Raw genomic sequence first — 25,301 nt, 5'->3', positions numbered from 1 at the left:
TAGGGAAACTGCTTATGAGAGCGGTACTAGAGCTATCAGCTGTTGCATCATAGAAGTTAAAATAAGGGAGATTTTACTGTGTCCGAATGAATTGGAGAGCTGTTTTTGGCTCATGTAGATTCCCTCGGTAGTGTTGGACTGGGTAAGTGATCACTGGGAATAATTAATTTATTAGTCAATAGTAAATAAGAATGTTCAGTAACCTAGTTTCAACTGACGACCTAATCTAATTCAGTTAATGGTCTGTCTTTTGGGGTAACTTCCAGCCTTAATTGATAGGATTACGTGGGTCTACGGTATAGCAAGGCTGCATTAATCACAGTAATTAATAATTAAACTCATCCAGCGAATGACACCCGTAAAAATATATAAATATACTTATATATAAATAATTATATATATATATATATATATATATATATATATATATATATATATATATATATATGTATGTATGTATGTATGTATGTATATATTATATATGAATGAACAAAGATACAGCCATGAAGGAAAAGTGAAACAATCAGATGCTAAGTACTTTCGTCTTATTACCAAGACATGGTCACAGTTGTTGTGACCATGTCTTGGTGATAATTATTTCACTTTTCTTTAGTGGCTGTAACTTTGTTAGTATATATATATATATATATATATATATATATATATATATATATATATATATATATATATATATATATATATATATATATATATATATATATATATATATATATATATGAAGATAAGAAGGCCCATAAAACACTATTTGAACGTTGCAACCATATATTTCGGGCACTAGCTTCTGTGCCCTGTTCACTGGAAAAATATGGACAGATGAAATGTTACAAGGGTATCTATACAAAGCATATATAGGTGTGGCATTAAGTCTCCGATGGTATGCAGGTGACCGTTTCCTAAGGAGGAGGAGAGTAAACGGTTCCCTAGTGGGTTTTCGGCCCATTAACTCCCGTTTGGCGTCGATTCTGGTGGTCTTGTGCCCTGGCACACCTTCTTCACTAGCGGTCTGAGGATTAAAGCGTCAACGTCGTCCGATTTCCAATGCCCTCCTGACAAGTTCATATTGTTGGTTTGATTGATGATAGCAGATTCCAGCATCTTTCTTTTGTATGGACAGCTACTTTTGAAAACCAGCTCTGCCGCACTCCAGTTTATGATATGTCCTGTATTTCTGATATGTAGGAAAATCCCCGAACTCTCCGAAGCATAACGAGAAGCATAACTAACGTACTGATCTTTTGTGCTCTGTTATTCTTTGCGAGAGTGATCTACCTGTCTCCCCCACGTAAATGTCATTACAATTGCTACATGGTATCTTGTAAACGCCGGCTTCTTCCCCTTTGTTATTTAAGTATACGTTAATGAGCGAACTCCCGATGGATTTGGTATAATGGAAAATGAAGGGATTGTTAGACCTGAGTTCGGTGGCTTTTTGGATGTTTTCGTCATATGGAAGTTTTATTTTGTTGTTAAAATCTATTTGTCTGTTGTGAGTGGGACCTCTATAGTATATTTTATTCGCTTTGTTAATAGCCCTCTCGATAATGTGTGATGGATAGAGCAGTTGCGTTAGGTGTTGGCGGATCGTGTTGAATTCTTTATCTAGGTACCCATTTGAACATATCCTAAGTCCTCTGAGGAATAAGTTGCACCCTACCATGATCTTTACGGAGACGTCGTGGTAGCTTAAGAAATGAATGTAGGAAACAGCGAAGGTGGGTTTTCTATATACTGTAAATGCATATATGTTCTGTTCTCTTATGATCAGTACATCTAGGAACGGCAGTTTTCCGTCCTTTTCCCATTCCGTTTTAAATTTTATGGTCGGAGCTAGCGAGTTTAGCCTATTAGAAAATTCATTCAAGTCTCCCCAGCTATTGTCCCAGAAAGTAAAGATATCATCTACGTATCTAAGCCAGATCATATTACGGGGTTTGATAGATGACAAAATTTCTATTTCGAAATATTCCATGTACAAGTTTGCTAAAAGAGGTGATAGGGGACTGCCCATGCTACAGCCAAATTTTTGTTTGTAAAAAACATCTACTGGGTATTATGATTCATAAAATACTTGTGACCTACGAGCTTTTCATATACATAAAGAGAATAAGTGAGTAGGCTTGTTTTCACCAGGTTCATACAGCTCACTCCCACACATAACATGCCACAGATTTCTAATTGATATTTCAAAGTATACTTAAATACGATTCGGGTTTAGTTGTAATGCTTTTCGTATTAAGAGGATATATCCGCGTAGGACACTTGAGGTTGTGAAACTTCATTAGTTCTTATCTGATGATTGGGATACTAAAGTAGGGTTTTTTTTTTTAGTCTTTAATCGTTTAAGGTTATCTCTTCTGTATTTCAGCAAAATATTTAATTCATATTCTTGATTGTCTCATTCTTAAGTTAATACCCATTATTCGCATTATTTTAAGATTATTATGTTTCATATTACATTTTACATTATACAGTATTTAGTTCTTCATGTTTGGCTGCCTGAGACGTTAGTAGAGTTAGCTTAAATAATTTGTACTTGTCAAATCTTCGCTTTTGCTTTGGAGATTTCGGTTATACCAAATGATTTTTTGTAGACAGTTTCATGAATTTTAAGATCTGTTCCGTTTAGACTCAGCCTTTTTTTTTTTTTTTTTTTTTTATAGTTAACTAAATCGGAATTGCGCCCTATTTGGTAGTGTTTCAAGACGAGTTTAGTTATCATGTTGATATAACTATTTTAGTTTGCAGTAGTTTTTACAAGCGATCTTTTCCTATTATAGAATATGCAGCATATTCCTTACTTCAAGACAGTGTTTAGAAATTGACGAGACACAGAAGGGAGATATAAGAAGTGGGACCAATGTTTTCTTAGGTATTTTTCAATTTTTCATTTACATTTGGGAAAACTGAATGTGTCACAAAATGTTACATGGGTTTTAGCTTAAGGTAACTTGTGCAACATGTGTGAGAATTGGGTTAATTGTTGGTATTTACCGATCATAGACCTTCTCCCTTCATGGAGCCTTAGTATTTAGAAACGTCAATGTGCTGATTGCATTCCTGTTAATCTGCAAACCAGTATCGTTTCAAGTTTAAGGGGAAATTCAGTTCATTAACCAAAGGTCTTGTAATCTCGGACACCAAGCTAATGTCTAAGTTGCCTGCCAAAGCCAATCAAGTCACTGATTTATTTTGGGGGTGGGGTGGTCAAATGAAAGATATTAAGGTATTTGTGGTAGTCTGGACATATGTGGTTGGCCTAGTAACACCCCTTCCATTTTAACACTTATCTTTTAAAAGCCGGAATTTCTATACTTGGGTAACTTGTTAGGCCCGGCGTTCCGAGAGTTACTACCCAACAAACGAATAAACGGAACTTATAGCTCGAAAGGGAAGCCCAAAAGGCATAATATAACGAATATTAATTAGCCTCATTAGAAGGGATCACGTATACTTCCGTTGTAATAAATATTCTGCGAGCAAAAACCGCTTGATTCTTTTATTTCTCAACGAGATCTATCCAAGCCAGAAAGTAAAAGTTTGCGATAAGGGACACAGATGAAAACACGGACAATATAAACAGGGAATAAGATGTCTAAGTTTTGACAAATTAAGTTGATTTGCCAGTAATAATCTTTATTAATCTTTCTTGCAGTCTTTTAAAACAAATATGTGAAGGAAATTCGTTATTATTAAATGAAAACCTTTGGAAAACAAATTTATAAAACTGTTCCTGCGACTTGAGAGAAAAGTTACCGAAGGTGGTTGTTGACATATTTAACGAAAACTTATTTTTTTCATTATATAATCTAAATAACCTAGAATTATGGCGTTCCATCCCCTTGTATAAAGTAACATTTTTTTTTTTATAAATCCCCCTTTCTCTTGAAGAGCTTGGTCAAATTTTTTGAATATCAGTTAACAAAGGTTAAAGGTCAGTAGTACATAATAAAGAACCGTATTTGATTTTATGAAATTAATATCCTTGAATTTATATTCGGCAAGATGCTAGTATTTTTAGTTAAATACGCTTCCTGTTTAAGTTGGCAACCGATGAATGGAGAATGAATCTCGTGTGCAGAAATCTTCCGCGGCATCCGCCGCCCCACGCATCCGGCAGGATGCTTGGTTCATGTCTACCTCGGCTCTTGACTATAGTTATGGTCCTTGTCATTCCATCAGTGGAGCAATTTCTAGATATCCTTCAGGTCATTCATCGCATGGCATATCCTCATCCTTTTACTCAACATATACTCTGCCGACATTTATTTTAAGTTTCTAAGTGTAATATTCAGCATCCAAACTTTTACCTCCATTGTTAGTAGGATAATTCAGTAGTCCTTTTATAACCTTCCAACTTCTGCATCACTAGAATGAACATTGAGAATTAAATTACTGAGTTATTGCTTGCCCCCCACATCAGTCAAAGATTCAGATTCATAAGGCAAGCACGGTAAGCACAACACAAATATGAGTGAATATTTTCATTAATTTTCTTCCATCCCAAAGGAATGGAAATGTATCAGATTTGCTTCTTTTGTTGATGTGAGCGAAATGGTAAATAGCTAATGAGAAAACGACGGTAACTGAGGAAGGGTCCGAAAAAAGAATGTTAATTAAGGCATTGTTGGTACTAGTGAAGTGGCTCTTCATTGGGACCTGATCGCGCTTGTGTGCGCGTATTCGTGTGTGTACGTGTGAGCGAGTTTTGGTTTTACTGAGAGAGAAAAGATAATGGTTAGTAAGAAAAGGAAAACTATATTGTTACAGAATTACTGTAAGCAGCTAAAACAACCTTTTGCACCTGTACTTTGTAGTTCTAATAATAACACAAAGGTTCATAAAAATAGCTGTGTCCAGAAACCCGAAGAAGAATCAGGAAATTTATAGATATTAAGAAGTCATTGCGCTCCACCTTCGATGATTGTGTTCAGTATTTCCGTATTTTTATGGGGTGTGTATTATGCATTCTTTAAAACACATCCATATATGTATCATTGTTTATATGCACATGATTATCCACTTATTATGAAAAGAGGAGTATATATATATATATATATATATATATATATATATATATATATATATATATATATATATATATATATATATATATATATCACAGAAGCGTACCAAGTACCTGGTTATTACACAACTAATCAGATAATTAAAAAATTTACCTCACTTCAGCCAGATACTTAAACTCTGATAACAATAAAAATTAAGACTGAGTACTCTGAAGGTAACAGTGGTCCCTTAAAAAGCTCAGTAATCATGTGAAAAATCAAACTAAGTTTATCAAAACAAGAGTGAGGTATCAACAATTAAACAAGAAATATACTAGAGTAAAAGGGCATCACTCCATCAAACAACTTTAAACAGTTTCCCTTGTCTTAATTCACTTCAGCAAAACTAAAGGAGCAAAACATGTTTATCACTTTGCCTAATGCATACAATTAATCCTATTCACTGGTGGTCAATAAATGAAACACTTTTTAAAAATTTGAAATAAAAAAATTTATTGTAAAATTCAAAATTTATAATTAGAATTCACAATCTGAAAAATTTTCTATCACTTGAAAACAATACAAAAATTTAATTCATTCTTGAGTTAAATTATTAAACCAAACTAAATCACAAAAACTGTAATTTATCAAGAAATTAAATTAATCCAGCAAAATTTAAATTATCAAGAATTACTCAAGATTTTAAAAGCTCTTTGTTGGGTGAGTCGGTAGAGCTGCGGACTATCACTCGATGGGCCGGAGTTCAATTCCCTGGCCGGCTGATGAAGAGTTAGAGGAATTTATTTCTGGTGATAGAAATTCATTTGTCGCTATAATGTGGTTCGGATTCCGCAATAAGCTATAGATCCCGTTGCTAAGTAACCAATTGGTTCTTAGCCACGTAAAATAAGTCTAATCCTTTGGGCCAGCCCTAGGAGAGCTGTTAATCAGCTTAGTGGTCTGGTAAAACTAAGGTATACTTAACTTTTGAGAAGAAAATCTTAATAAATGAAAATTAAATCAAGTGTGCAATGTTAAATTATCAAGAAATATTTAAAATGCTAAGTAAATAAATGTTAAATCAATATTTTAAATTGTGGAAAATCAAGAGATTGCAAACACAAGAACACACAAAAATACACACAAGACTTATCAGTAATAATTTCACTAAGGCAAAATTTCCCTAATATACCTTATTATACCATGGTAATAATAAATAAAATTCACTTTACCTTACACAAGCTTGTGAAAACCTTCGCAAAATCACTTGCAGTTGCTTTAGATTCACAAAACACCCTTTTTTGTTGGCCACCGTTACAACTTTTCCTATGTTCAGATCTCAAAAGCTAAGATTAACACCAGTGACCACAAATACTTTACGTTAAAATTTCTCTTTTTAAAAGAGAGAGAGAGAGAGAGCCAATACTAACGGTCTCTCAAATCAGAACGAGCAAATTTTAGGATTCCAGTAGGAAAGGAAACGATCATATGACGTCATTAAGGGATTTGGGAACGAGATACAAGAGAAAATTCTAGAGGAAGGAAGATGACGTAATCGATCGACACATGCTTTTACCCTCCAAGGAGTATGTGACTCGAACAAAAAAATCATATGGGACTCGATCAGAACAATACGTGATCAGAGCAATGTAATCTTAAACATGACAATTGCCATGTGCTTCAGTGCAACATTTGTTCATTTCTCAAAAGTACACGTCCTTACAAGGAAATCGTATGGAACACATGTAACATTGTGAAATCATTTGTTTTCTTCTCGTATGAGACAAAGCTTTTACAGAAATCTTAACATGATCAAAAACAGACTGCAACTGGCTAATTATGACTGGCATGTTTTAAAAACAAAACGAAAAACCAGAGTTGGTTTCCAGAACAGATCAGCTATTGTATCTCTCATCCTGTCAGCTCCTTATCTTTCACGATGACAGCTGAAGTGAAACAAGCCTTCGCAGAACACACGCATATTGCTCATAAACTACGTTACTATTAAAATGTATTATTAATTCTAAATTACGCTGTGAAGCTATCTTAATCACTAACTCTTTTGAGATCTGGCATTACACTACACATGATATTTCAACAATTATTATTATTACACATATCACATGATAAATAGAAGAGTAAATATATCAAAACTACGGGATGATATACATATTACAGGGCAATATTATGAATATATATATATATATATATATATATATATATATATATATATATATATATATATATATATATATATAGAGAGAGAGAGAGAGAGAGAGAGAGAGAGAGAGAGAGAGAGAGACTTAGGAATTAATACAAACGAAACCACTGTAAAGTGACTTTCATGAACTAGAATTAGAATTCTCATAAGCAGCTTCATTGAAATGCAATAAACCTCCGAAGCTTAGATTAGTTTAAAGGTTATTTGACTGGATATATAATGTATTGGTTGCTTTGAAGAACATTTGGAAAACTGCGTTTTTAGTGAAAGAAATGTATCGTTTCCGGTTCTGTATAATGCCTCTCTAAATAAAGTAGAAATTACATCCGTGCCATGCAGCTCTCTCTCTCTCTCTCTCTCTCTCTCTCTCTCTCTCTCTCTCTCTCTCTCTCTCTCTCTCTCTCTCTCTCCTTAAGAAAATGTATTACTTTGTTGTTGCTGCAAAGGGTCTTGAATTTTTTTGATCTTTCGAGCAGTTGTTTTTTTTGTTTTTATCTTATGCTTAAATCACTCCCACGCTTTTACCTTTTATTTGGTTTTATTGCATTGTGGTATTTTTGATTTCAAGCTTCAGTAATTACAGATAAACAGGTTGTTCTGCTACGAACCCACAGAGAGAGCGCGAGAAACATTCATAACACTTTTCAAGTATAGGCTTTCAAGAATTAGGCGTTATTGTACTTTTCTAATCTGTATGCAGTAATCGTCATTCATTTAAGCTACCACGGTTCCTTCGTTTGTGGTCCTTTCCGTATGTTTTTTCTATATGGTATTACTTTTTTATGTGCAGGAAGTACCCCTATTATCTTTTCGATAGCGAAATGCCCTCATGCTTTTTCTAACTGATTTACATCTCTCTCGCCCTCTTTTTTTTTCTTACCCCGTTTTCCTCCGCCTTCTGGGACGCCGTTTTTGCTGGGACTACCAATGTCCCCCCCCCTCCCCTTTGACTTCTTCAGGAAATTATCTGAAAGCGGGTTCATCTTTCTCTTGTGCTCTATCGAGCACGTTAATGACTCTTAAGCTTATCACCACTCGAGATGATCCTTTCCTCTCCTTATTTTACAGACTGATGAGAAATAATGCGAAATCCTGTTATGTGCTCTTAGGCCCGGATGAAGCACGAACCAGTTTAATCGTATGACATCAGCTGAAAGAAGCTAAATTTTATCGGTATTTGCAAGTAGCTCGCTCTCTAAATACTTTTTATTAAGTTAAGTCTGCACGTGTAGACTAATTTAGAGGCTTGCCTTAGGCGAAATGTCTAAAGCGCTGGTTCGTTAGTAATCATGAAAGGAATAATATATTGTAAATAAGAATAGTTTTAATGTGGCAATATTTGGGTTTTTAAGGCTTTTTTAGATCATGGATTTACAGTTAAGCTTTATTAGATAACCTTGACTTTGTTTCAGAATTTGTAAACTTGGTAATGTTTATCTAATAAGAATTTTCACCTATTTACATGGGTTTGTAAATTTTCCCCGACATAATACTGAGTATTGTCATCCTTGTATTTGGAGGATTACAGAATAAGACGAATAAATTGGTTGTTCAGGAAAGCTGCAGTGTAATTTAACAACCGTAGAAATAAGGCACAAGAAATGAATTCTCCAGAGCTGGTATTTGTGTCTTGGGAAAGAGTCACAAGAAGATGAAGGGGAAAGTGTAAGGCGGACGAAGATCTTAGCCGTGACTTGTGTGTAAAGGAATCTGTTAGAAGTTAATGGTGAGGAGCTAGGTGACTGCATTACATTACAAGTGATTGCTAACAGAGTATCACTGATACTGAAGTCAATGATATAAGAAGTGTAGCCTTTAACTTTAAAAAATATTATACCGGATATTACTATACTGTTACAGTGGTCGACCACCCCATTACTGAAACTGTCATTTTATATTGTCTTGCATCTACAACTAGTGAGGAATTTCATGTTGATGGTAGTAGTAAGTGGTCTGATTTTAATATGAAACAACCTGAGAGAGAGAGAGAGAGAGAGAGAGAGAGAGAGAGAGAGAGAGAGAGAGAGAGAGAGAGAGAACATTAAGGCTCTTGTTACTAAACACAAGGTTGTTTAGATATTTGGTGATATCGACCAAGATATTATTGATGCCAAAAATAAATACTGGAGACGTCGACCAAGATATTAATGCCAAAAATAAATACTGGAGACAACATAATTATGACGTATTGACGGAGACAACATAATTATGACGTATTGACGTTTTAGCGATGACAGCTAAACAGTATACCTTCTCACTCACTGATGATGCTTCATTATACTTTAGAACCGTCAATATGTGGTTGCATCAGGGATTTTATTCACTTACTATTCTTTCGAGGTAAGGAGAGTTCGCTGTCAGCGCACCTCACTTGGTGCACTGTAGGAATTACTAAATGGTTGCAGCGTTCCTTCGGCCCGTAGCTGCGTCCACGTTTTAGCCTTTCACTTTACCTGTATTTCCTCTTCTTTCTTCAGACTTGCTGTTCACCCTCAATTCTTTTACTTCTTGGTGTAACTATGAGGCTTTCTCCCAGTTCCACCTTTGGAGCCTTGTACTAAAGCTTTATTTTCTGAATTTAATTTATCATGATCTCCTACCACCGCAATTCCCTCTTTTCACTGTCTTAAGCCCTGTATGGCAGAACGTGCCACAGTGCATGGCCTAACAGCCTAAATTTTTTAAATCAGTCAGACTGTCACAAGGAATGCTCGAGAGTTCTCAGTGAAATTTAAAGTACTTTATCAAACATCTGTTTGTAAGCCAGCTGTCTCCGTGGGTTTTTGGGTTTTAGATAGATTTCTAACGAACTAAGCATGAAAATGTGTTTACAAAATAACTAAATAGTATCTATATAGGTAGGGAAGCTGACAGACTTTCGTATCTCACAAGAAATCAGATAAAAATCATAAGACTGGCATTCTCCTATGTATGTGATTGCGCACGGGTGTTTACAATTGCTTTATTTTTACACACACACACACACACACACACACACACACACACACACACACACACACACACACACACACACACACTTTTGTAATGTATCATATAAGTGGACTAGATTCATGTCCATTTGTGGATTAATGATGGTTTTGGCTTCTTGGTAAACAATGGAAATGCAATCGAGACACTTAAATTTTACCTCCCCAAGGAATTAGTACATGAGTAAAACGCATCGGTTTAGATGCTGGGTTAGCTCAGTGAATTCATAGAATAATGTCTGTAGGTAAGTTCAGTATCATTATCATAATATCGATAATTTTATTTTTCTTGAAACTTTTCTTCTAAGGTGACCCGAATGTTGTGTAAGTTCACCCGAGAAGTTGGTAAAGAGAACGTTCCTTGACCAGTATATAGAAAACGATAGATTTCAGAATTTTGGGGGAAACATTACTAAAGAGAAATTCATCAGCTTTGGTAAAAATGACAATAAAGTATTTGGTTAGAAAACGAAGTAAACAGGGATAAGATGAAGTTGAGAGTCTTCTAACAGAGAATTAATTGTGTTGATTCGACCAAAACAGATGTATGATGCGATTTTTTAATGCAATGAAGTGCAGTAATGAATTTCACAGCATAGAATGGTATATCTTGACGATTTATAAATATACTGCAATTCAGTTTGTTTCAAGAGTAAAATTGATTTGTTTAACGTATTGCGGCTTACGTTTCTCAGTCATGAAGATTAGGTCTTTAAAATCAAGGGTAAATTTTATTAATATTTCAAATAAGAATATTGCAGCTCCATTTCACATTTTATTCTCATGGCGTTTATTTCATACTGTATATGAATGTGACCATCTTTGGAGTGCTCTCCTTATTCAATTGAAGAACTGCAATAAGATTGTTGCTGTATATGATTTGTTTGACGGCATCGGTTATACTTTCAGCTTCCCAGTGCGTACATTTCGATATAATATTTGTACGGAGACATTCAGGCGTAATTTCTCTAAAGGAAACATTCAGTGGTTCAACATAACAGGTACGTATCGTTTTAATGAACTGATTTAAGAAGTCGTGTTGATAGCTATGAATAGGGAACAGTAAAATCATCGTTCGACTTTTATCTCTTTTTACCATAATGCTGTCTCTTTTGACCGTTGTGCTATGACGTTGTAAATTTTACATTTTATTTTTTAGACGCAGACTCCGATGTTTACTTTGTTTAGGGGTGAGTCTCTCTCTCTCTCTCTCTCTCTCTCTCTCTCTCTCTCTCTCTCTCTCTCTCTCTCTCTCTCTCTCTCTCTCATTTATTTGTAACTCGAGGCTTTTTTATTTTCCAACCGAATATAAAATTGCTTTTTCCATCCGTTAACGCGACGTTAAATACAATTCAAGTGTATAAGCAAAATTTTTCTCTCAAATTATTTACATTATGAAAAGCACTTATTTTTATTTGATTATGCTACGCCTTTAGAATGGTTTGGCACACAATATATAAAATATGATATCCACTTTTTCTTTTTATTTAATTACTCCATTTAACCTTTCATCATATATTCGGATTGAGAAGGGATTGCCAAAGGAAAGCCTTTTTAGCTTTCTGTAAAAGAAAACTACTGTGCCGGCTTTGTCTGTCCGTCCGCACTTTATTCTGTCCGCACTTTTTTCTATCCGCACTTTTTCTGTCCGCCCTCAGATCTTAAAAACTACCGAGGCTAGAGGGCTGCAAATTGGTAGTTGATCATCCACCATCCAATCATCCAACATACCAAATTGCAGCCCCCTAGCCTCAGTAGTTTTTATTTTATTTTTAGGATAAAGATAGCCATAATCGCCCGTGATTAAAGTTTCATGGACTGCGGCTCATACAGCATTATACCGAGACCACCGAAAGATAGATCTATTTTGAGAGGCCTTCATTATACGGTGTTGCGGCTGTACAGAAAACTTGACTGCGCCGAAGAAACTTCGGCGCATTTTTACTTTTTTTTTTTTTATGACGATATCTAAGGTTAACATTTGTATTTTTCATTTTTCTTTCAATTTTCTTGTTCCTATTTCATGCAGTTTTTCTCTGCTTTTATTAGGTGAATGACTGCTTTCCCTTTTCATTTTTTGCACTTATCTTTTTTTCCATTTATATTTTTTCCTCGTAAGTTACACAGGAATTACCTTAAAAGTTTCTTGTGTGAATATATGAATTTTGTATTAGAAGGGACTCTCTCTCTCTCTCTCTCTCTCTCTCTCTCTCTCTCTCTCTCTCTCTCTCTCTCTCTCTCTCAAAACTCATAATTACGGTAAATGTAAGTTCACCATTTCTCAAGCTGTAATAACCCTAAGGTATTTCTTCTACATCATGCAACATTTAAATTTTTCAGTATCATCACCATGTTATTCTTTTACTGTTTTTTCCATGTCTTAGTTTTTAGTGATCGAAAGAATTTTAGGCTTCCTTTTGAAATTCTCTCTCTCTCTCTCTCTCTCTCTCTCTCTCTCTCTCTCTCTCTCTCTCTCTCTCTCTCTCTCTCTCTCTCTCTTGATTAACCTCCTTCCCCTTCCTCTTCAACTTCTGAAGAGCGAATGCGAAAAAAGGCCTTATAATATAGAGAGAGGCATTAATGGACAAACCATCGCCTGAGTGGAGATGGTCATTGGCAAATAAAGCAGAATCGAAGAGGGCTTCTTGAGACGTTCGCATCAGACCACCTGATGAAGCCGCTCAACAGGTACACATTACCTCAGCTCGTTGCACCGTCGTGCTGCCGTGGAGTTTTAATGTTCTTTCTGGCAAGCATTGACAGAGGGTATGGAATTATGGAACGGTCTTTTAACCTGACTTTAGTTTCCATATGCTTATAAATTCATATGTGTTTACACAGTTGGTAATTTTTTATTTAGTGGATTATCGCCGGCGCGTTCAAACGTACACGTGTTTATTCACTCATACACATCTCCTTTTATAGGGAGCTGCTGCAGAAGATGGCTTCTTCCTGTGCGGGTTATTGATAATGATTTGCTGGACACGGAATCATTTATATAATATATAATATATATATATATATATATATATATATATATATATATTATATTATAAATATATATTATATATACATATATTGATTTATTAATTAATTCTCATAAATGCATTTGTGTGTTGTTCGTATTCAGAACAGTGAAAATAGAAAACGTAGATTTTTTAGTTATTTATTGATGCACAGTCAATTTAATGAATTTTCCCGTCCAAAAATGCAGCATCAAGTCGTTTGCATCATAAATTTCCCTAATTGTCTTTTATCATTTAATTTTCTTACTGTTATTTGCATAGTTTTTGGAGTTATACTTTCAGATAAACGATGGAAAATTCTTGTGTGTAACATCCTGTGTTTATATAAACTTGCTTTAACCAGGAATTTGGAGAATGATAAAAAGTTTTGTCAGAAAAGCCGTGAAATCTTTTAAATTATTACCTAAGAATATTAGAAAACATTTTCAAAGGCACCAAGATTAACCAAGTTCAATTTTCCCTGGGCCTAGCTGTGATCTCATGTTGCTGTTAACAGCTTTGGTTTATGGAAACTTAGTACACAATGACGAATATTGGTGAATTGTGAGGCACGATGAAAAACAAATCAGTACCTGCTGACAGTAGTAAGATTGGCTGAAAGCGTGAATAATATGGGAGGAGGCTGGGTAACAAGGAAAGGAAGACTATATTTCAGGAACTGCATTATATGTTTAAGTAGTTGAGATAAGAACATTTAGAGAATAATCCATAGATGAAAATTTTGCAGAGTGACAGACATGCCGAAGTCGACTTCAAGGGAAATGTAGTCATTTACTTAATAAATGTCTTTAATTCATATACTTACATTTAAGAACTGACGCTAGATGAATGTCTAAGACCTAAATTCGATTATTATTAACTAGAATACAGACTTGTTCTGAGCATCTTCACCAGTTACTGCTGTTTCTCCAGTGCCCCATTAATCGGGTACATCGCTCACTTTTACCAATTAGAATGTCAAATGCCAGAGGAATAGGATTATAAAAGTGCAATATTATTCAAGTCGTCGTCATTGGAAATTCCATTTCAGTAAATATATATGTCGATTATTTATGTGTCCGTAGCCTCGAGGCAAGAAAGAAACCATCTTCCAAGTCATGACCTATGTTTACAGATCTTTTCCAAAGACTGCCTGACACTTGCATGTGAAAGTTTTTACAAACCCCAAGATATTTTTAAGAGGCAATATAGAAGCAGATCAGCTGTTGAACTATAAAATTTATGAAAAAGTAAGTATGCCGTTGAGTTTTTATAGTAGGCTTCTACGGTTGATATGCAAGATTTTAAGCCTTTTATAAACTACGTAATTGAACTGTGTATTTTTTAAATCTAATGATTGCAGTTGTTTATGTATGTAAGTGTGAATTCAGAAGTTAATGTCTCCGTAAATTTGACGCAAACTGGTAGGTTGCAGTGGTTGTTTGTAAATGAATTTATTCCGAAATATTTTGTTTTAAGAGAAAGGCTATTTTTATATTAACTTATTATGAAATATTTTGTTTTTAGAAAAGGTTGTTTCTGTCTTTAAGTGAACTGTTTACAGAAGCGCTGAGAGAAACATTCAAACAAGTAAAGGCGGCAGGTGGGACATCCACACCAGCCGGCGGATTTACCAACATTCTATCAGGTAATTCCCATCAGGTGCAACTCACTGCACTCCACTGCTCATCTCAATTCGGCTTAAGCAGCATCTAATGAGGGGGAATTGGATGCCGTCGCTTCAATGGAGAAAGTCGACTGTAAAGGAATCCCCTTTTCTTTAGAGAGCTTTCAGCCTCTCTCTTACATTCCTCCTCTTTCTCTTCTTCCTTACCCCGCCCTTCTCCTCCCTCACCCCCTTTGTCTCCACCCGTCCTTCTCTTCCTATCAGACTAACCTCTCCATCTGTATCCATCCCTTGGTCAAGTAACCTTCTTTTGTTCGGGCCTTTCTTCTCGTCCATTTACTATCGCGCGTTAAACTCCTTTTCTGTCCTTCCTCGTTTAACATCCATTTATTTAACTATTCACTTCGATTATGGTCTTGGGGATCAAAGGTGGGAGACAGATTTTTTCCCTCATTCTTTGCACTGACTGGTAACTTATTTTTCTTTTAATCTCGTAGTTTAATGATTTGAATTAAAGAGGCCGTTTCGCTCTGTATATTTGCATGAGCTACATTTTTTAGAATTTATAAATTTATGCTTTAATGTACCGTGAGAAATGTTTTTGTGTATCTCGATATTCTTTCGGAACGTTTGAGATGAGTGCATAATGAACCTAGCTGAACAAGGTAAACAGATTAGTTCGAAATTGTTCGTAAATGTTCATTTATGAACGCCTTCGATCAAAAGGAAGTTTTAGTGCCAGTCACTGATAAATAGTTAAACAACATGGAAAGAAGTCAGCACTATTTTCTAAGAGACACTGAAAGTGTTTTTAGATGATAGGCTGTGCCCTCGAAAGAAAACACCAGATGAAATTTGATAAGTGATAGTTACAGGAAATTCGAAATCACTCCCTGCTCACTATTCAGTAGAAATCCCACCAATGAATTAGGATTAACTTGCGATTTCTTCTTGGGTGGAGAAATGTCCCTTTCACAGAAACAATACCCTCAGCAATATAACTGACAACTCCTGCTGCGGGATATTGAATTTTCTTTTTAATGGGGTGGACTTTGATGGTTATTTTCACTGTGTAGCCGCAGTGTATATTTTAACAATCCTAGGAAATATATTTTGTGCCATTATTTTCAGAAAGTAAAGAGACTTTTGTAATTTACAGGAAAAGCATTTCGATTTACGCCAGAGATCTTCGTTGAGGTTATTGTACATCTTAACGATAGGCTTATTACTGTATTTAACAAATTTGCCATCATTCTTTTTGCATTTGTCCATTATGTGTTATTCGTGAGCCTTTAGGAAATTAACTTTTATACTGAAACGAAATTTGTTTTAACTTCTCTCCATTCTGTTTTTTTTTTATCTATACCTGAGTCGTCATTTACTTATTTATTTCTCATTAATAGACTTTAGGCAAAAAGACTATCTTATTTTCTTTAAGAGAGAGTTCCAAATCTTGGATTTTAAGAAATAATATTTCATGCTGAAGTAATTATAAATCATAATATAGTTGACTGCAAGAATAGTAGGGTGTTGGAGGTATACTTAATAGCGAGCTGGAAAGGACGAATGATCTCAGCCACCAAAGTTGCGTTTTCCCCTCTTAATTATCATACGACCTGACAGTGCTTCTGAAGAAGACCGGGAACCTCTAACTATCATAGTTTCTGAAATTTATGTTTAGTACTTGATGAAATTGCTGTTAATATTTAGGTTTGTATTATAATGGCTGTGTTATTTTTTTGCCCAGTTATCACAATCGCCATTTCTCACTGAATCTATGTGTGTAAAAATTTGTATGCTGACGAACTGCTCATTTTTGATTAGTATATTCTAATGCTGATGAACTTCTCATTTTTGTTAGGTATATTTTACAACACTAATGCTCCCATCGGTTCATACATTTACTTACGTGATTACATTATACTGATATTAATTCATTTTTAATATTGAATAATTTTCCTCTGCGGGGATTGTAATTTTAAGATTAGGTCACCACACACACACACACAAACACACACACACACACACACACACTGTGTGTGAGAGAGATCCGTTTATGCTCCAAATATTTATTTTGTTATTCATATGTGAAAGAATTATTTTTCTGGAGAATGTGTCTCGGTGCCTCTTCTGGGGTGGTACTCTCGGTCAGTGAAGGCTTCTTTGTACGGGTTAAGTAGCCATCACAGGTCTTCCTCTCCATGTTATTAACGTGGCCGTCAATGAAACCTATTCATTCGCCCTTGTCATTAGTTGATGGAAGCGCATAACAAAAGGCACGTAGGATGCCCCACCCCCTATTCTTCTTCGACTCACCGTTTCACCCCCCTCCTTCTTGAAACTTTGTCTATTTGACCTCTCTTGTAATGGGTTTTCATATTAAGAGACCATATATGAATAAGTGTACGTACGGAAGTGAGAGGAAGAGAAAGTAGTTGAATAGTCAAAAGAATAAACACACGAACTTATATTTCTGTTTTTATGAATAAAATAAGAGCTTGTTGTACTGGTGAGTGCTTTTCATTTACAATTATTTGTAAAGTGTCGTAGTTAGATAGGTACATTGCTAAAGATTTAGATCCTGAGTGACTGCTATAATAAGGCAGTGTATTAAGCTTGTCAGGTCCCTGTGTAGCTGCCTCTCTTCAGACTTTCTCTTGTACATTGGCTTTCATGCTGTAGATTATGTAACTTCGATTGGTGCATGTTCTCCTTTCTCAGTTTCATTCCGAAATTATTGTTTGGGACTGATAGTGAGAATTAATTAGGTTTTTTAAATTGATTCGTTAACGTTTTTATTCACTTTTTTTTTATAATTATATGCTTATTATCCTTATTGGCTCTTCAAAATAATGAGCGATGAAAGGTGATAAACCCTAAAGTAAAAATATAATAAAATGGTATGAGGAATATTCTTATGATTTGAATCACTTAGTGAGGTCCACTGAATATATTTAACAAACTATTAATGTTCAGGAAATGTATTTTTATACAAAGATATATTATACCGTATTAGATTTTTGTAAATTATATTTTGGGGAAAAATTGTGTTTCTTATCAACGATTTTTTTTTTTCAGATGAATTGGGAAATTTTAGTCTCCATAGAAGGTTAAATTTGTTCTTTAACGAAATCTAGTATTTACTGCCACTTTACAAGAGTGATCGTACTTTATATCAACTTTGGATGGTCTTGAAAACCGAGATGTTGACGCTCCTGTAGTCAGTTCCAACGTATCTGAAGGTTTCATCATCGTCCTGTGGCAGTCTCTAGGGCCTTTATGCGTCTGATCTCGTGTGTATTATGAAATTCGTATGAAATAGTTGTCAGTATTAATTGAATGGCCAAATAACCAGGCAGTAATGAAGAATACTGCTAATTTACTTGGGTTGAAGTTTAGGAGAATAAATACTGTGAGATACAAATATTAATGAATTTGAAATGTATTTAAAATGTAGCTATGCCAATAGAGAGAGAGAGAGAGAGAGAGAGAGAGAGAGAGAGAGAGAGAGAGAGAGAGAGAGAGAGAGATCCAGCCGAGTTGTGACAAATGTAACGAGTACTGCCCTCAGAGAATCTGTTCCTCACGTCAATACAATACAGATTTACTTCAGATATTAAATAATGAATAATAAATTCCGAATCCGAAAAGATGTTAATGATAACGATAATACTCTTAAATTATCAGTAGGTTCGGAACAAAGATTCTGATCACTATAAACTCTAAACATATCGACTGTCATAGTCCAACGTCCAGGGTAAGGTTAACAATGTCTACAGTTTGTTATTTACGTTGAAGGGAAAAAGGTTCCCTACAGTAAAGCGTTCAGTCTTGTCTTTTGGTTTAGCTTGATGAGAAATTTCTACGGATTACCTGAAGAGCTAGCCCCCGTGCTGGCATAGGGCTAGTTAAATTTACAATAATATACTGGGAAAGTTCATTCTGCATTAGAGATGGTACCTAAATTGACTTGCAATGAAAGTTACCAATTGTCACTTAGGTACTATTATTCTGAAAAGCGTAAACAGCTAAGAAAGCGGCAGATCACGCCAAAACAAAATATTACTATTCTGTAAGTAAATGAAATGATTAAAAGCTTAAATGCATTAAACTTCATTATATTTATAAAAAAAATCTGAAACAAATTGTTATGGTTAAAGGACGAGAAACTATTTTTTTTTTTTAAGTTGAAGATATTCTCATCGATTTTAATAATGGCTCAGCAAACTTATTAACATATTAAAGAGCAAAATTAGGTAGTATTGAATACAAGCTTATACTTAAGTTTTTTGGAAAGCGATTTCATAGACACAGTGACTCTGTGGGTGATTATTTTCATCCAAACGCTTGTTGGAAACGGAAAGACAAGAAATTCCGTGGCACCGTACAGTATATAGGCATAAATCTAAACCTTGAATTGGAGGAATTAACCCAAGTCTTATATCAAAGACAAATTTGTGCTCCATTATTGCACGTAGACCTATTCGTTACCTAAATTTAAACGTATTTAGGAAAGTAAGATTTCAGTGATGAAGTATCTCTCTCTCTCTCTCTCTCTCTCTCTCTCTCTCTCTCTCTCTCTCTCTCTCTCTCTCTCAAAATTAGAAGCTGTGCGCGCTATTCCTTCGGGTCGTGGCCTGCGTAAACGCAGATCAAAGACATAACCTAACCATAACCCAGGGCGTCATGCCCTGATCTGACTGGGGAACTTCGCCCCTCTTGGACACCACCAACGTGATGCCTTGCAAAGCCACTACTAGTGGATTTTGTACAGCAAGTAATTTTATTTTCACCCAACCAGTATTATAAACCGAAAATTAAAAATAATTAAATAGTATAATTAGATCTATATAAAGGCTTCCCTGTCACTCGTAGCAAGTGTTAATAGATTTGTTGTATACCGTGGTGTATTTTCATTTAAACTGATGTAATAGAGAAATGCAATTCTATAATGAATAAACCTTTACTTACATTCATGGAGTCTCTCTTGTTCTCTCCCTTTCCTCTTAACATATCATTCGCACCCTTGGGCTCAACCTCCTCCTCCCGCTGCCCCTCCTATATAGATCGCATTTTAAATTAACAAAACTATAAGTCCTGTACTTTTTCTTCCTTCCACCTATGACGGCCTGGAGGTATAGTTTTACAATATCATGAGCATATAATCAGGTGTGTTTATGCGCGTGTGTATGTATGTATATATATATGTATATGTATATATATTGTATATATATATACATATATAATATATATAATATATATATATATATATATATATATATATATATATATATATATATATATATATATATATATATATATATATGTATATTGAAAAAAATCTGTCTTTTAGAATTTTTTTATATTGCGCCAAATGTCTTTACATTTACCCGTTTTTGGTTTTCTTTTGGGGGGGGGATGTAAAACGTATGCCAGCAGTATGAACATAAAGGTTAAAAGCAATATATCTTGAAGGGATCTTGCCAATGTTTTGGCAGCAGCTACTAGCAGTAAATTAGGAATGTTCTTAAAGTTTCCTATGTAGGAACAGCTTCCTTAAAATCTCAAGGATATTCCGCCCTCAAAAGTTTTATTTTCATGACTGGGAAGTCTCTATTGGCAATAGTCTTCTCATTTTGATTAGAAACCAAATTAAAAAAGTCCTCCTGCTTCTCAAATTCTATATTGAATCTATGGCACTTGATTTCCTCTGTTAAGCACGAACGTCACGTTTCGTGTTTTCACAGATTCTTTGTGGATGTCAAAGGCTCACGAGTCATTTCACTTTGATCAGCTGTCACCCGCTTGATATTTTATAGGATCAGAGAAAGGAGTTTAGGCTTGTTCGTCAATCACTGAAAAAAAAAAAAAATGGAAACTACCAATTCGACTTTTTGCGCCGAGCTGCCATCATAGCATGAAAGATCAAGGACTTTATTGTGTTATCCTTCCATTTGCCGATGTAGTTATACAAACAGTCTGTATAGAACTGATTATTGCATAGCATGACATGCTGCTCGAGGTTTAGTCCTAATCATTTCTCTCTCTCTCTCTCTCTCTCTCTCTCTCTCTCTCTCTCTCTCTCTCTCTCTCTCTCTCTCATGTCTTCTTCCCACTACCTACCTGTTACTACTTGCCTTCATTTTCTACTTGTCATTCTAATCTTTCTGCTAAATAGATATTTTTAATTTACAAAATAAAACTTTGTTTTGTGATCACTCTATGCCTACGGATTGTGCGCGTATGAAGGCAACTTCTTTTACCAGTAGTGTCTTGAAATAAAACATGAGAATACTGTTCAGTTAAAGCTCTACAGCTGAATGGGTTACATCTTTGTTTTTAAAGTCATCTGATCAGTAGGGGTGAATTGCGCGGACGGTTGACATAGGAAACTCTCAGGGATTTACTGAAATGTAATAAGTGTGGATCTCAGCCATGACAGTTATCTTTTCTCTTTGAAACATAGGCCATTGTATGACGGAGTTTTATAATGTAATTTTATTCTCAGAGAGAGAGAGAGAGAGAGAGAGAGAGAGAGAGAGAGAGAGAGAGAGAGGCGCCTAAGCACAATTCACAAGTGGTGTGAAGGCGGGGGAGAAATGATATTGATTCTCCAACAAAACCCGAGGTCTTCAATATCGTCTACGCCACCCGTACGATCCAGACTCATTAACGCTTGGTTTCTTTATTCGCCTCTCTCTCTCTCTCTCTCTCTCTCTCTCTCTCTCTCTCTCTCTCTCTCTCTCTCTCTCTCTCTCTCGAAAGCGAAAGGAGCAATAATGGGTTGATGGGAAACGATAGCCATTGTTGGCTGAATGATAATTTTAACGAGACATTGGCTAGTGCAGTTTTAGTCAGATACTATAGTAATACCAGTTGACTTTCTGGACTGCAAACAGCCTTTTAAAGGCAAGAAAATTATACGTTTGACTTTGCATGTATGTAAGTACCTACATAATATTGATGCGTGCATGGGCGTCCAAATATATAAGCAAATTCACATGAATATCATATGTAAAAAGCATCTTGGTATTCTCTCTCTCTCTCTCTCTCTCTCTCTCTCTCTCTCTCTCTCTCTCTCTCTCTCTCCCCTGATAATTTGCATTTTTTCATCTTTGACATTGTTTTTGTATTCCGTAGGTTTCAGTTGGCTGCTTACGGTTTTCCATCACTCTGATACCTGAAAAACTAAAGTAACGTTCCATGTACTTGAGTGCAAAGTTATAATTAGCCAATATAATGGTAAAATTTTCAGTACCAGTGTTAAATTTTGTGCACTATGTTTTGGCTTTCAAATCTGAACCATTTCTTTTTCGTACTAGTAATAATATTAGCCTTGTGCACTTTTTACATCGACCTTAAAGAGCAATAGCCACTTCCCACTAGTAACGTTTCATCCGGAGATTTTCCGAGTTGTTTAAAGTAATATATTTAGTAGGTATGGAATGATAGGATGTACGGTAAACTGTGAGAGTCCGATGTTTTAGATGTGCAGTCTTACCCTAATTAATGTTATAACTGGTGTATCTCCCAAGAGATTCTGATTTAGTGTTCTTTTTTTCGTTTAAAAAAGAGGAAAGCATTACTAATTATATCAGCAAAAAGTTTTTGTTGAAAAATAAGTTATTTTTTTTTAGCACAAACGTCATTTTCCATATATAAAGAAAACGGTTGCTGGTCGCTGAGCAAGTGAAGTTAAAAAAAATCTGATTGGATACTTTTTTTTTCAGACTTTAGGAATCTGCTTGATGATGTCCATTAAAAGAATATAAAAGCAAGGAATGGGTGGCGTGAAAAAGATTCAACGGGTCGATAATGAAACATTCTTTCTCAATCTGCAAGAAAGCCAAAAGTTCCAAAAATTACTACTCATATCTCCCCTTTGAGTTACAAGTCGCTGCTACGAATGAACGTTGTCATTGCTTATCCCCTAAGCACTCCCCTGTGTCATCGTTTTGACACCTTTCTGTGACTGATCATTCCTATTTAGATTATCTTGCTTTTCTTTGTCTGCTCTGTAGCTTTACAGGATTACTTGAATACAAATGAATATATTTGCACGATTAACACAAGACTGTCTGTTCTTGGGAACTAGTGATTAGAATTGTTGTGATTTAAACTCTGGTTCTGTATCCACGATTTTTTTTTATTCTCTTATTACCATTCGTTACAAAACAAGCTCTTTTTCGCGGTAAAAATTGTAAATGACACAAAATTTTGTGTAACTGAGCTAATCGTGACTTTGTATTCGTGAACGAAAAAGTAAATGAAGCATAGCATTTTGGGGTAACAATGCTAATCGCCCTTGTGGAGTTCTGATTTCAGATTGCCTTATTTGGTTTGTAATGTCTGGACCATTTCAGTCAGGTAAAGAGTAAATGACTGAATGCTACTGAGAAGATATTTTTTGAGGTTACCAGAGAACTGCTGTCCTAACGGAAGTCAGTAGCTCTGGACACAAATCCAAAATGCCACAAATAGGATGGGTACATGGTAAGGTTCATGAAATATTTGGAAAGGGAATTCCCCTGGAATGGTCAAGATTATCTTGGATTGAAAGGTGACAGTTCTCCCTCAGTTGCGCGTTGGAAAACACGGAGTACCAATGTAGGAGCTTTGCTTGTAATAAAAGCTACAAAGTATCAGCAAGCTTAAGGATTGAAGTTCTGTACCTTTATTAATAGTGAAGGAAAGTGGATAAAAAGAATTGATTAAGTTTAGGGATCAGAGGGAGCTTGTCGGATATATTCAAGAATTTGGAAAGTTACGGGTGAATGACGTCAGAAAGTTTTATTTTTTCATAGGGAGTGGCCTCTTGAAAATGGCATCCAATGAAGCGTCAGTTATAACAATAATAATAGTATATAACAATAATAATAATGATAAATAGTCAAGAGCCAAAAAGTAGAATCTTTTAAATTTTCATTAGTCGCTCCCTTCCATAAATAGTAGTTACTGATCTACCGATACACAGCATACAAAATAACATTCCTTAATCTTTCTATCTGTAGCCAGGTCTTTATTTAGCTTTAGGCATCTCGGAATAATTGGCCTCTTATTATATGCGGAATGCGGCAGCTCAATAAGCTGCCGGAACAAAGGAAGTTACCTTGTGGGTCGGACGCATCAATATTATTCTTTTGTCCTTGTTCACAAGGTCATGACTCTATTACGGGGTTGAGGAAAAGTGACTGTGACTCTAGTAAGGTATTTAGGAAGAAAAATTATGATGTCTTTAAAGGTTAATGACGTTCCCGCCAGTACTCACTGGGGACCTTAACGGGGAAAACTGCCGGCAGGAGTGTTTCTGTTGAAAGAAAGAACCTTGCTTCAGCAAACTTCTTGAGTGTGAGTAAGATAGAGATAAGCGGCGCAATTTTCACCGGATAATGGTCACCATACTGCTGATGAAGAACCCTGTGCTTACATATATAAAAGATTGTTTTCGGGGTGCGGGGGGGGGGGCGGAGGACGGTCTATCTAATATTCAGCACATCTGGATGCATATGGTAATGATTACTGCCTAATTGTTTTTTGGAACAACCCAGCATGTGAAACGGCTTATTTGCAAGGTATGGGTTCGATTCCCGGCGTGCCACCCAGCAGTCAGCCCAGCTGTGAATGAGTGCAAAGGTAGCAGCTAAGAACCGGAAAGCTTTATTTTTCTGGATCCACATCCTCTAAAGATGAAACAGACGTATGAAAACATTATATATATATATATATATATATATATATATATATATATATATATATATATATATATATATATATAATATATATATATATATATATATATATATATAGAGAGATAGATATATATATATATATATATATATATATGAGAGAGAGAGAGAGAGACAATATATAAACTTGCAATCACGTAATGTACATGAATACATATCAAGAAAAATAAGAGAGATCACTTTTGCCATGGAAACCTTCCATGTTAACTTATGGTCTGATAGTTATGAAGGGAGTTTAGATGCCATACGAAGATTGGAGCTTTTAAGTGTTTTTCTGGCGCTCCGTCTGTGTATGAGCTCTGATTGACTGAAATTTATAGGTGGTTTCTTTTCCGAGCAAGAGAACTTTGGTGTAATGAAGGAGTACATGCGCCTTTAATGTAAAAGAGGACGTCCGTGTGTCACGTTGTGCGCTTTGAGATACAAAACACTGATGGATACAACTTCATAAAAGTGAAGCAGTTACATGAAGCTGTGAGTGGGCAATATTCCTTAGATGTGGGAGTATTGTTTTCATATTCATTCAGTCGTCGCCAAGTAGTTATTGATATGCAATAGAGTCCTTCATATTTATTGAGACTTCGACATCTTTTGTAAGAGATGCTTTTAAATGTACAGTAAATATTACTGTTGTAGGGATTCTGAAAATAGAAGGTATGTTTCGTTAATGAGTATCTACAAGTTAGGCGAA

Source organism: Macrobrachium rosenbergii, chromosome 6 (genome assembly GCF_040412425.1).
Source record: "Macrobrachium rosenbergii isolate ZJJX-2024 chromosome 6, ASM4041242v1, whole genome shotgun sequence".
NCBI lineage: Eukaryota > Metazoa > Arthropoda > Malacostraca > Decapoda > Palaemonidae > Macrobrachium > Macrobrachium rosenbergii.
The sequence above is the reverse complement of the archived record's forward strand: the minus strand, read 5'-3'. Positions refer to the sequence as shown.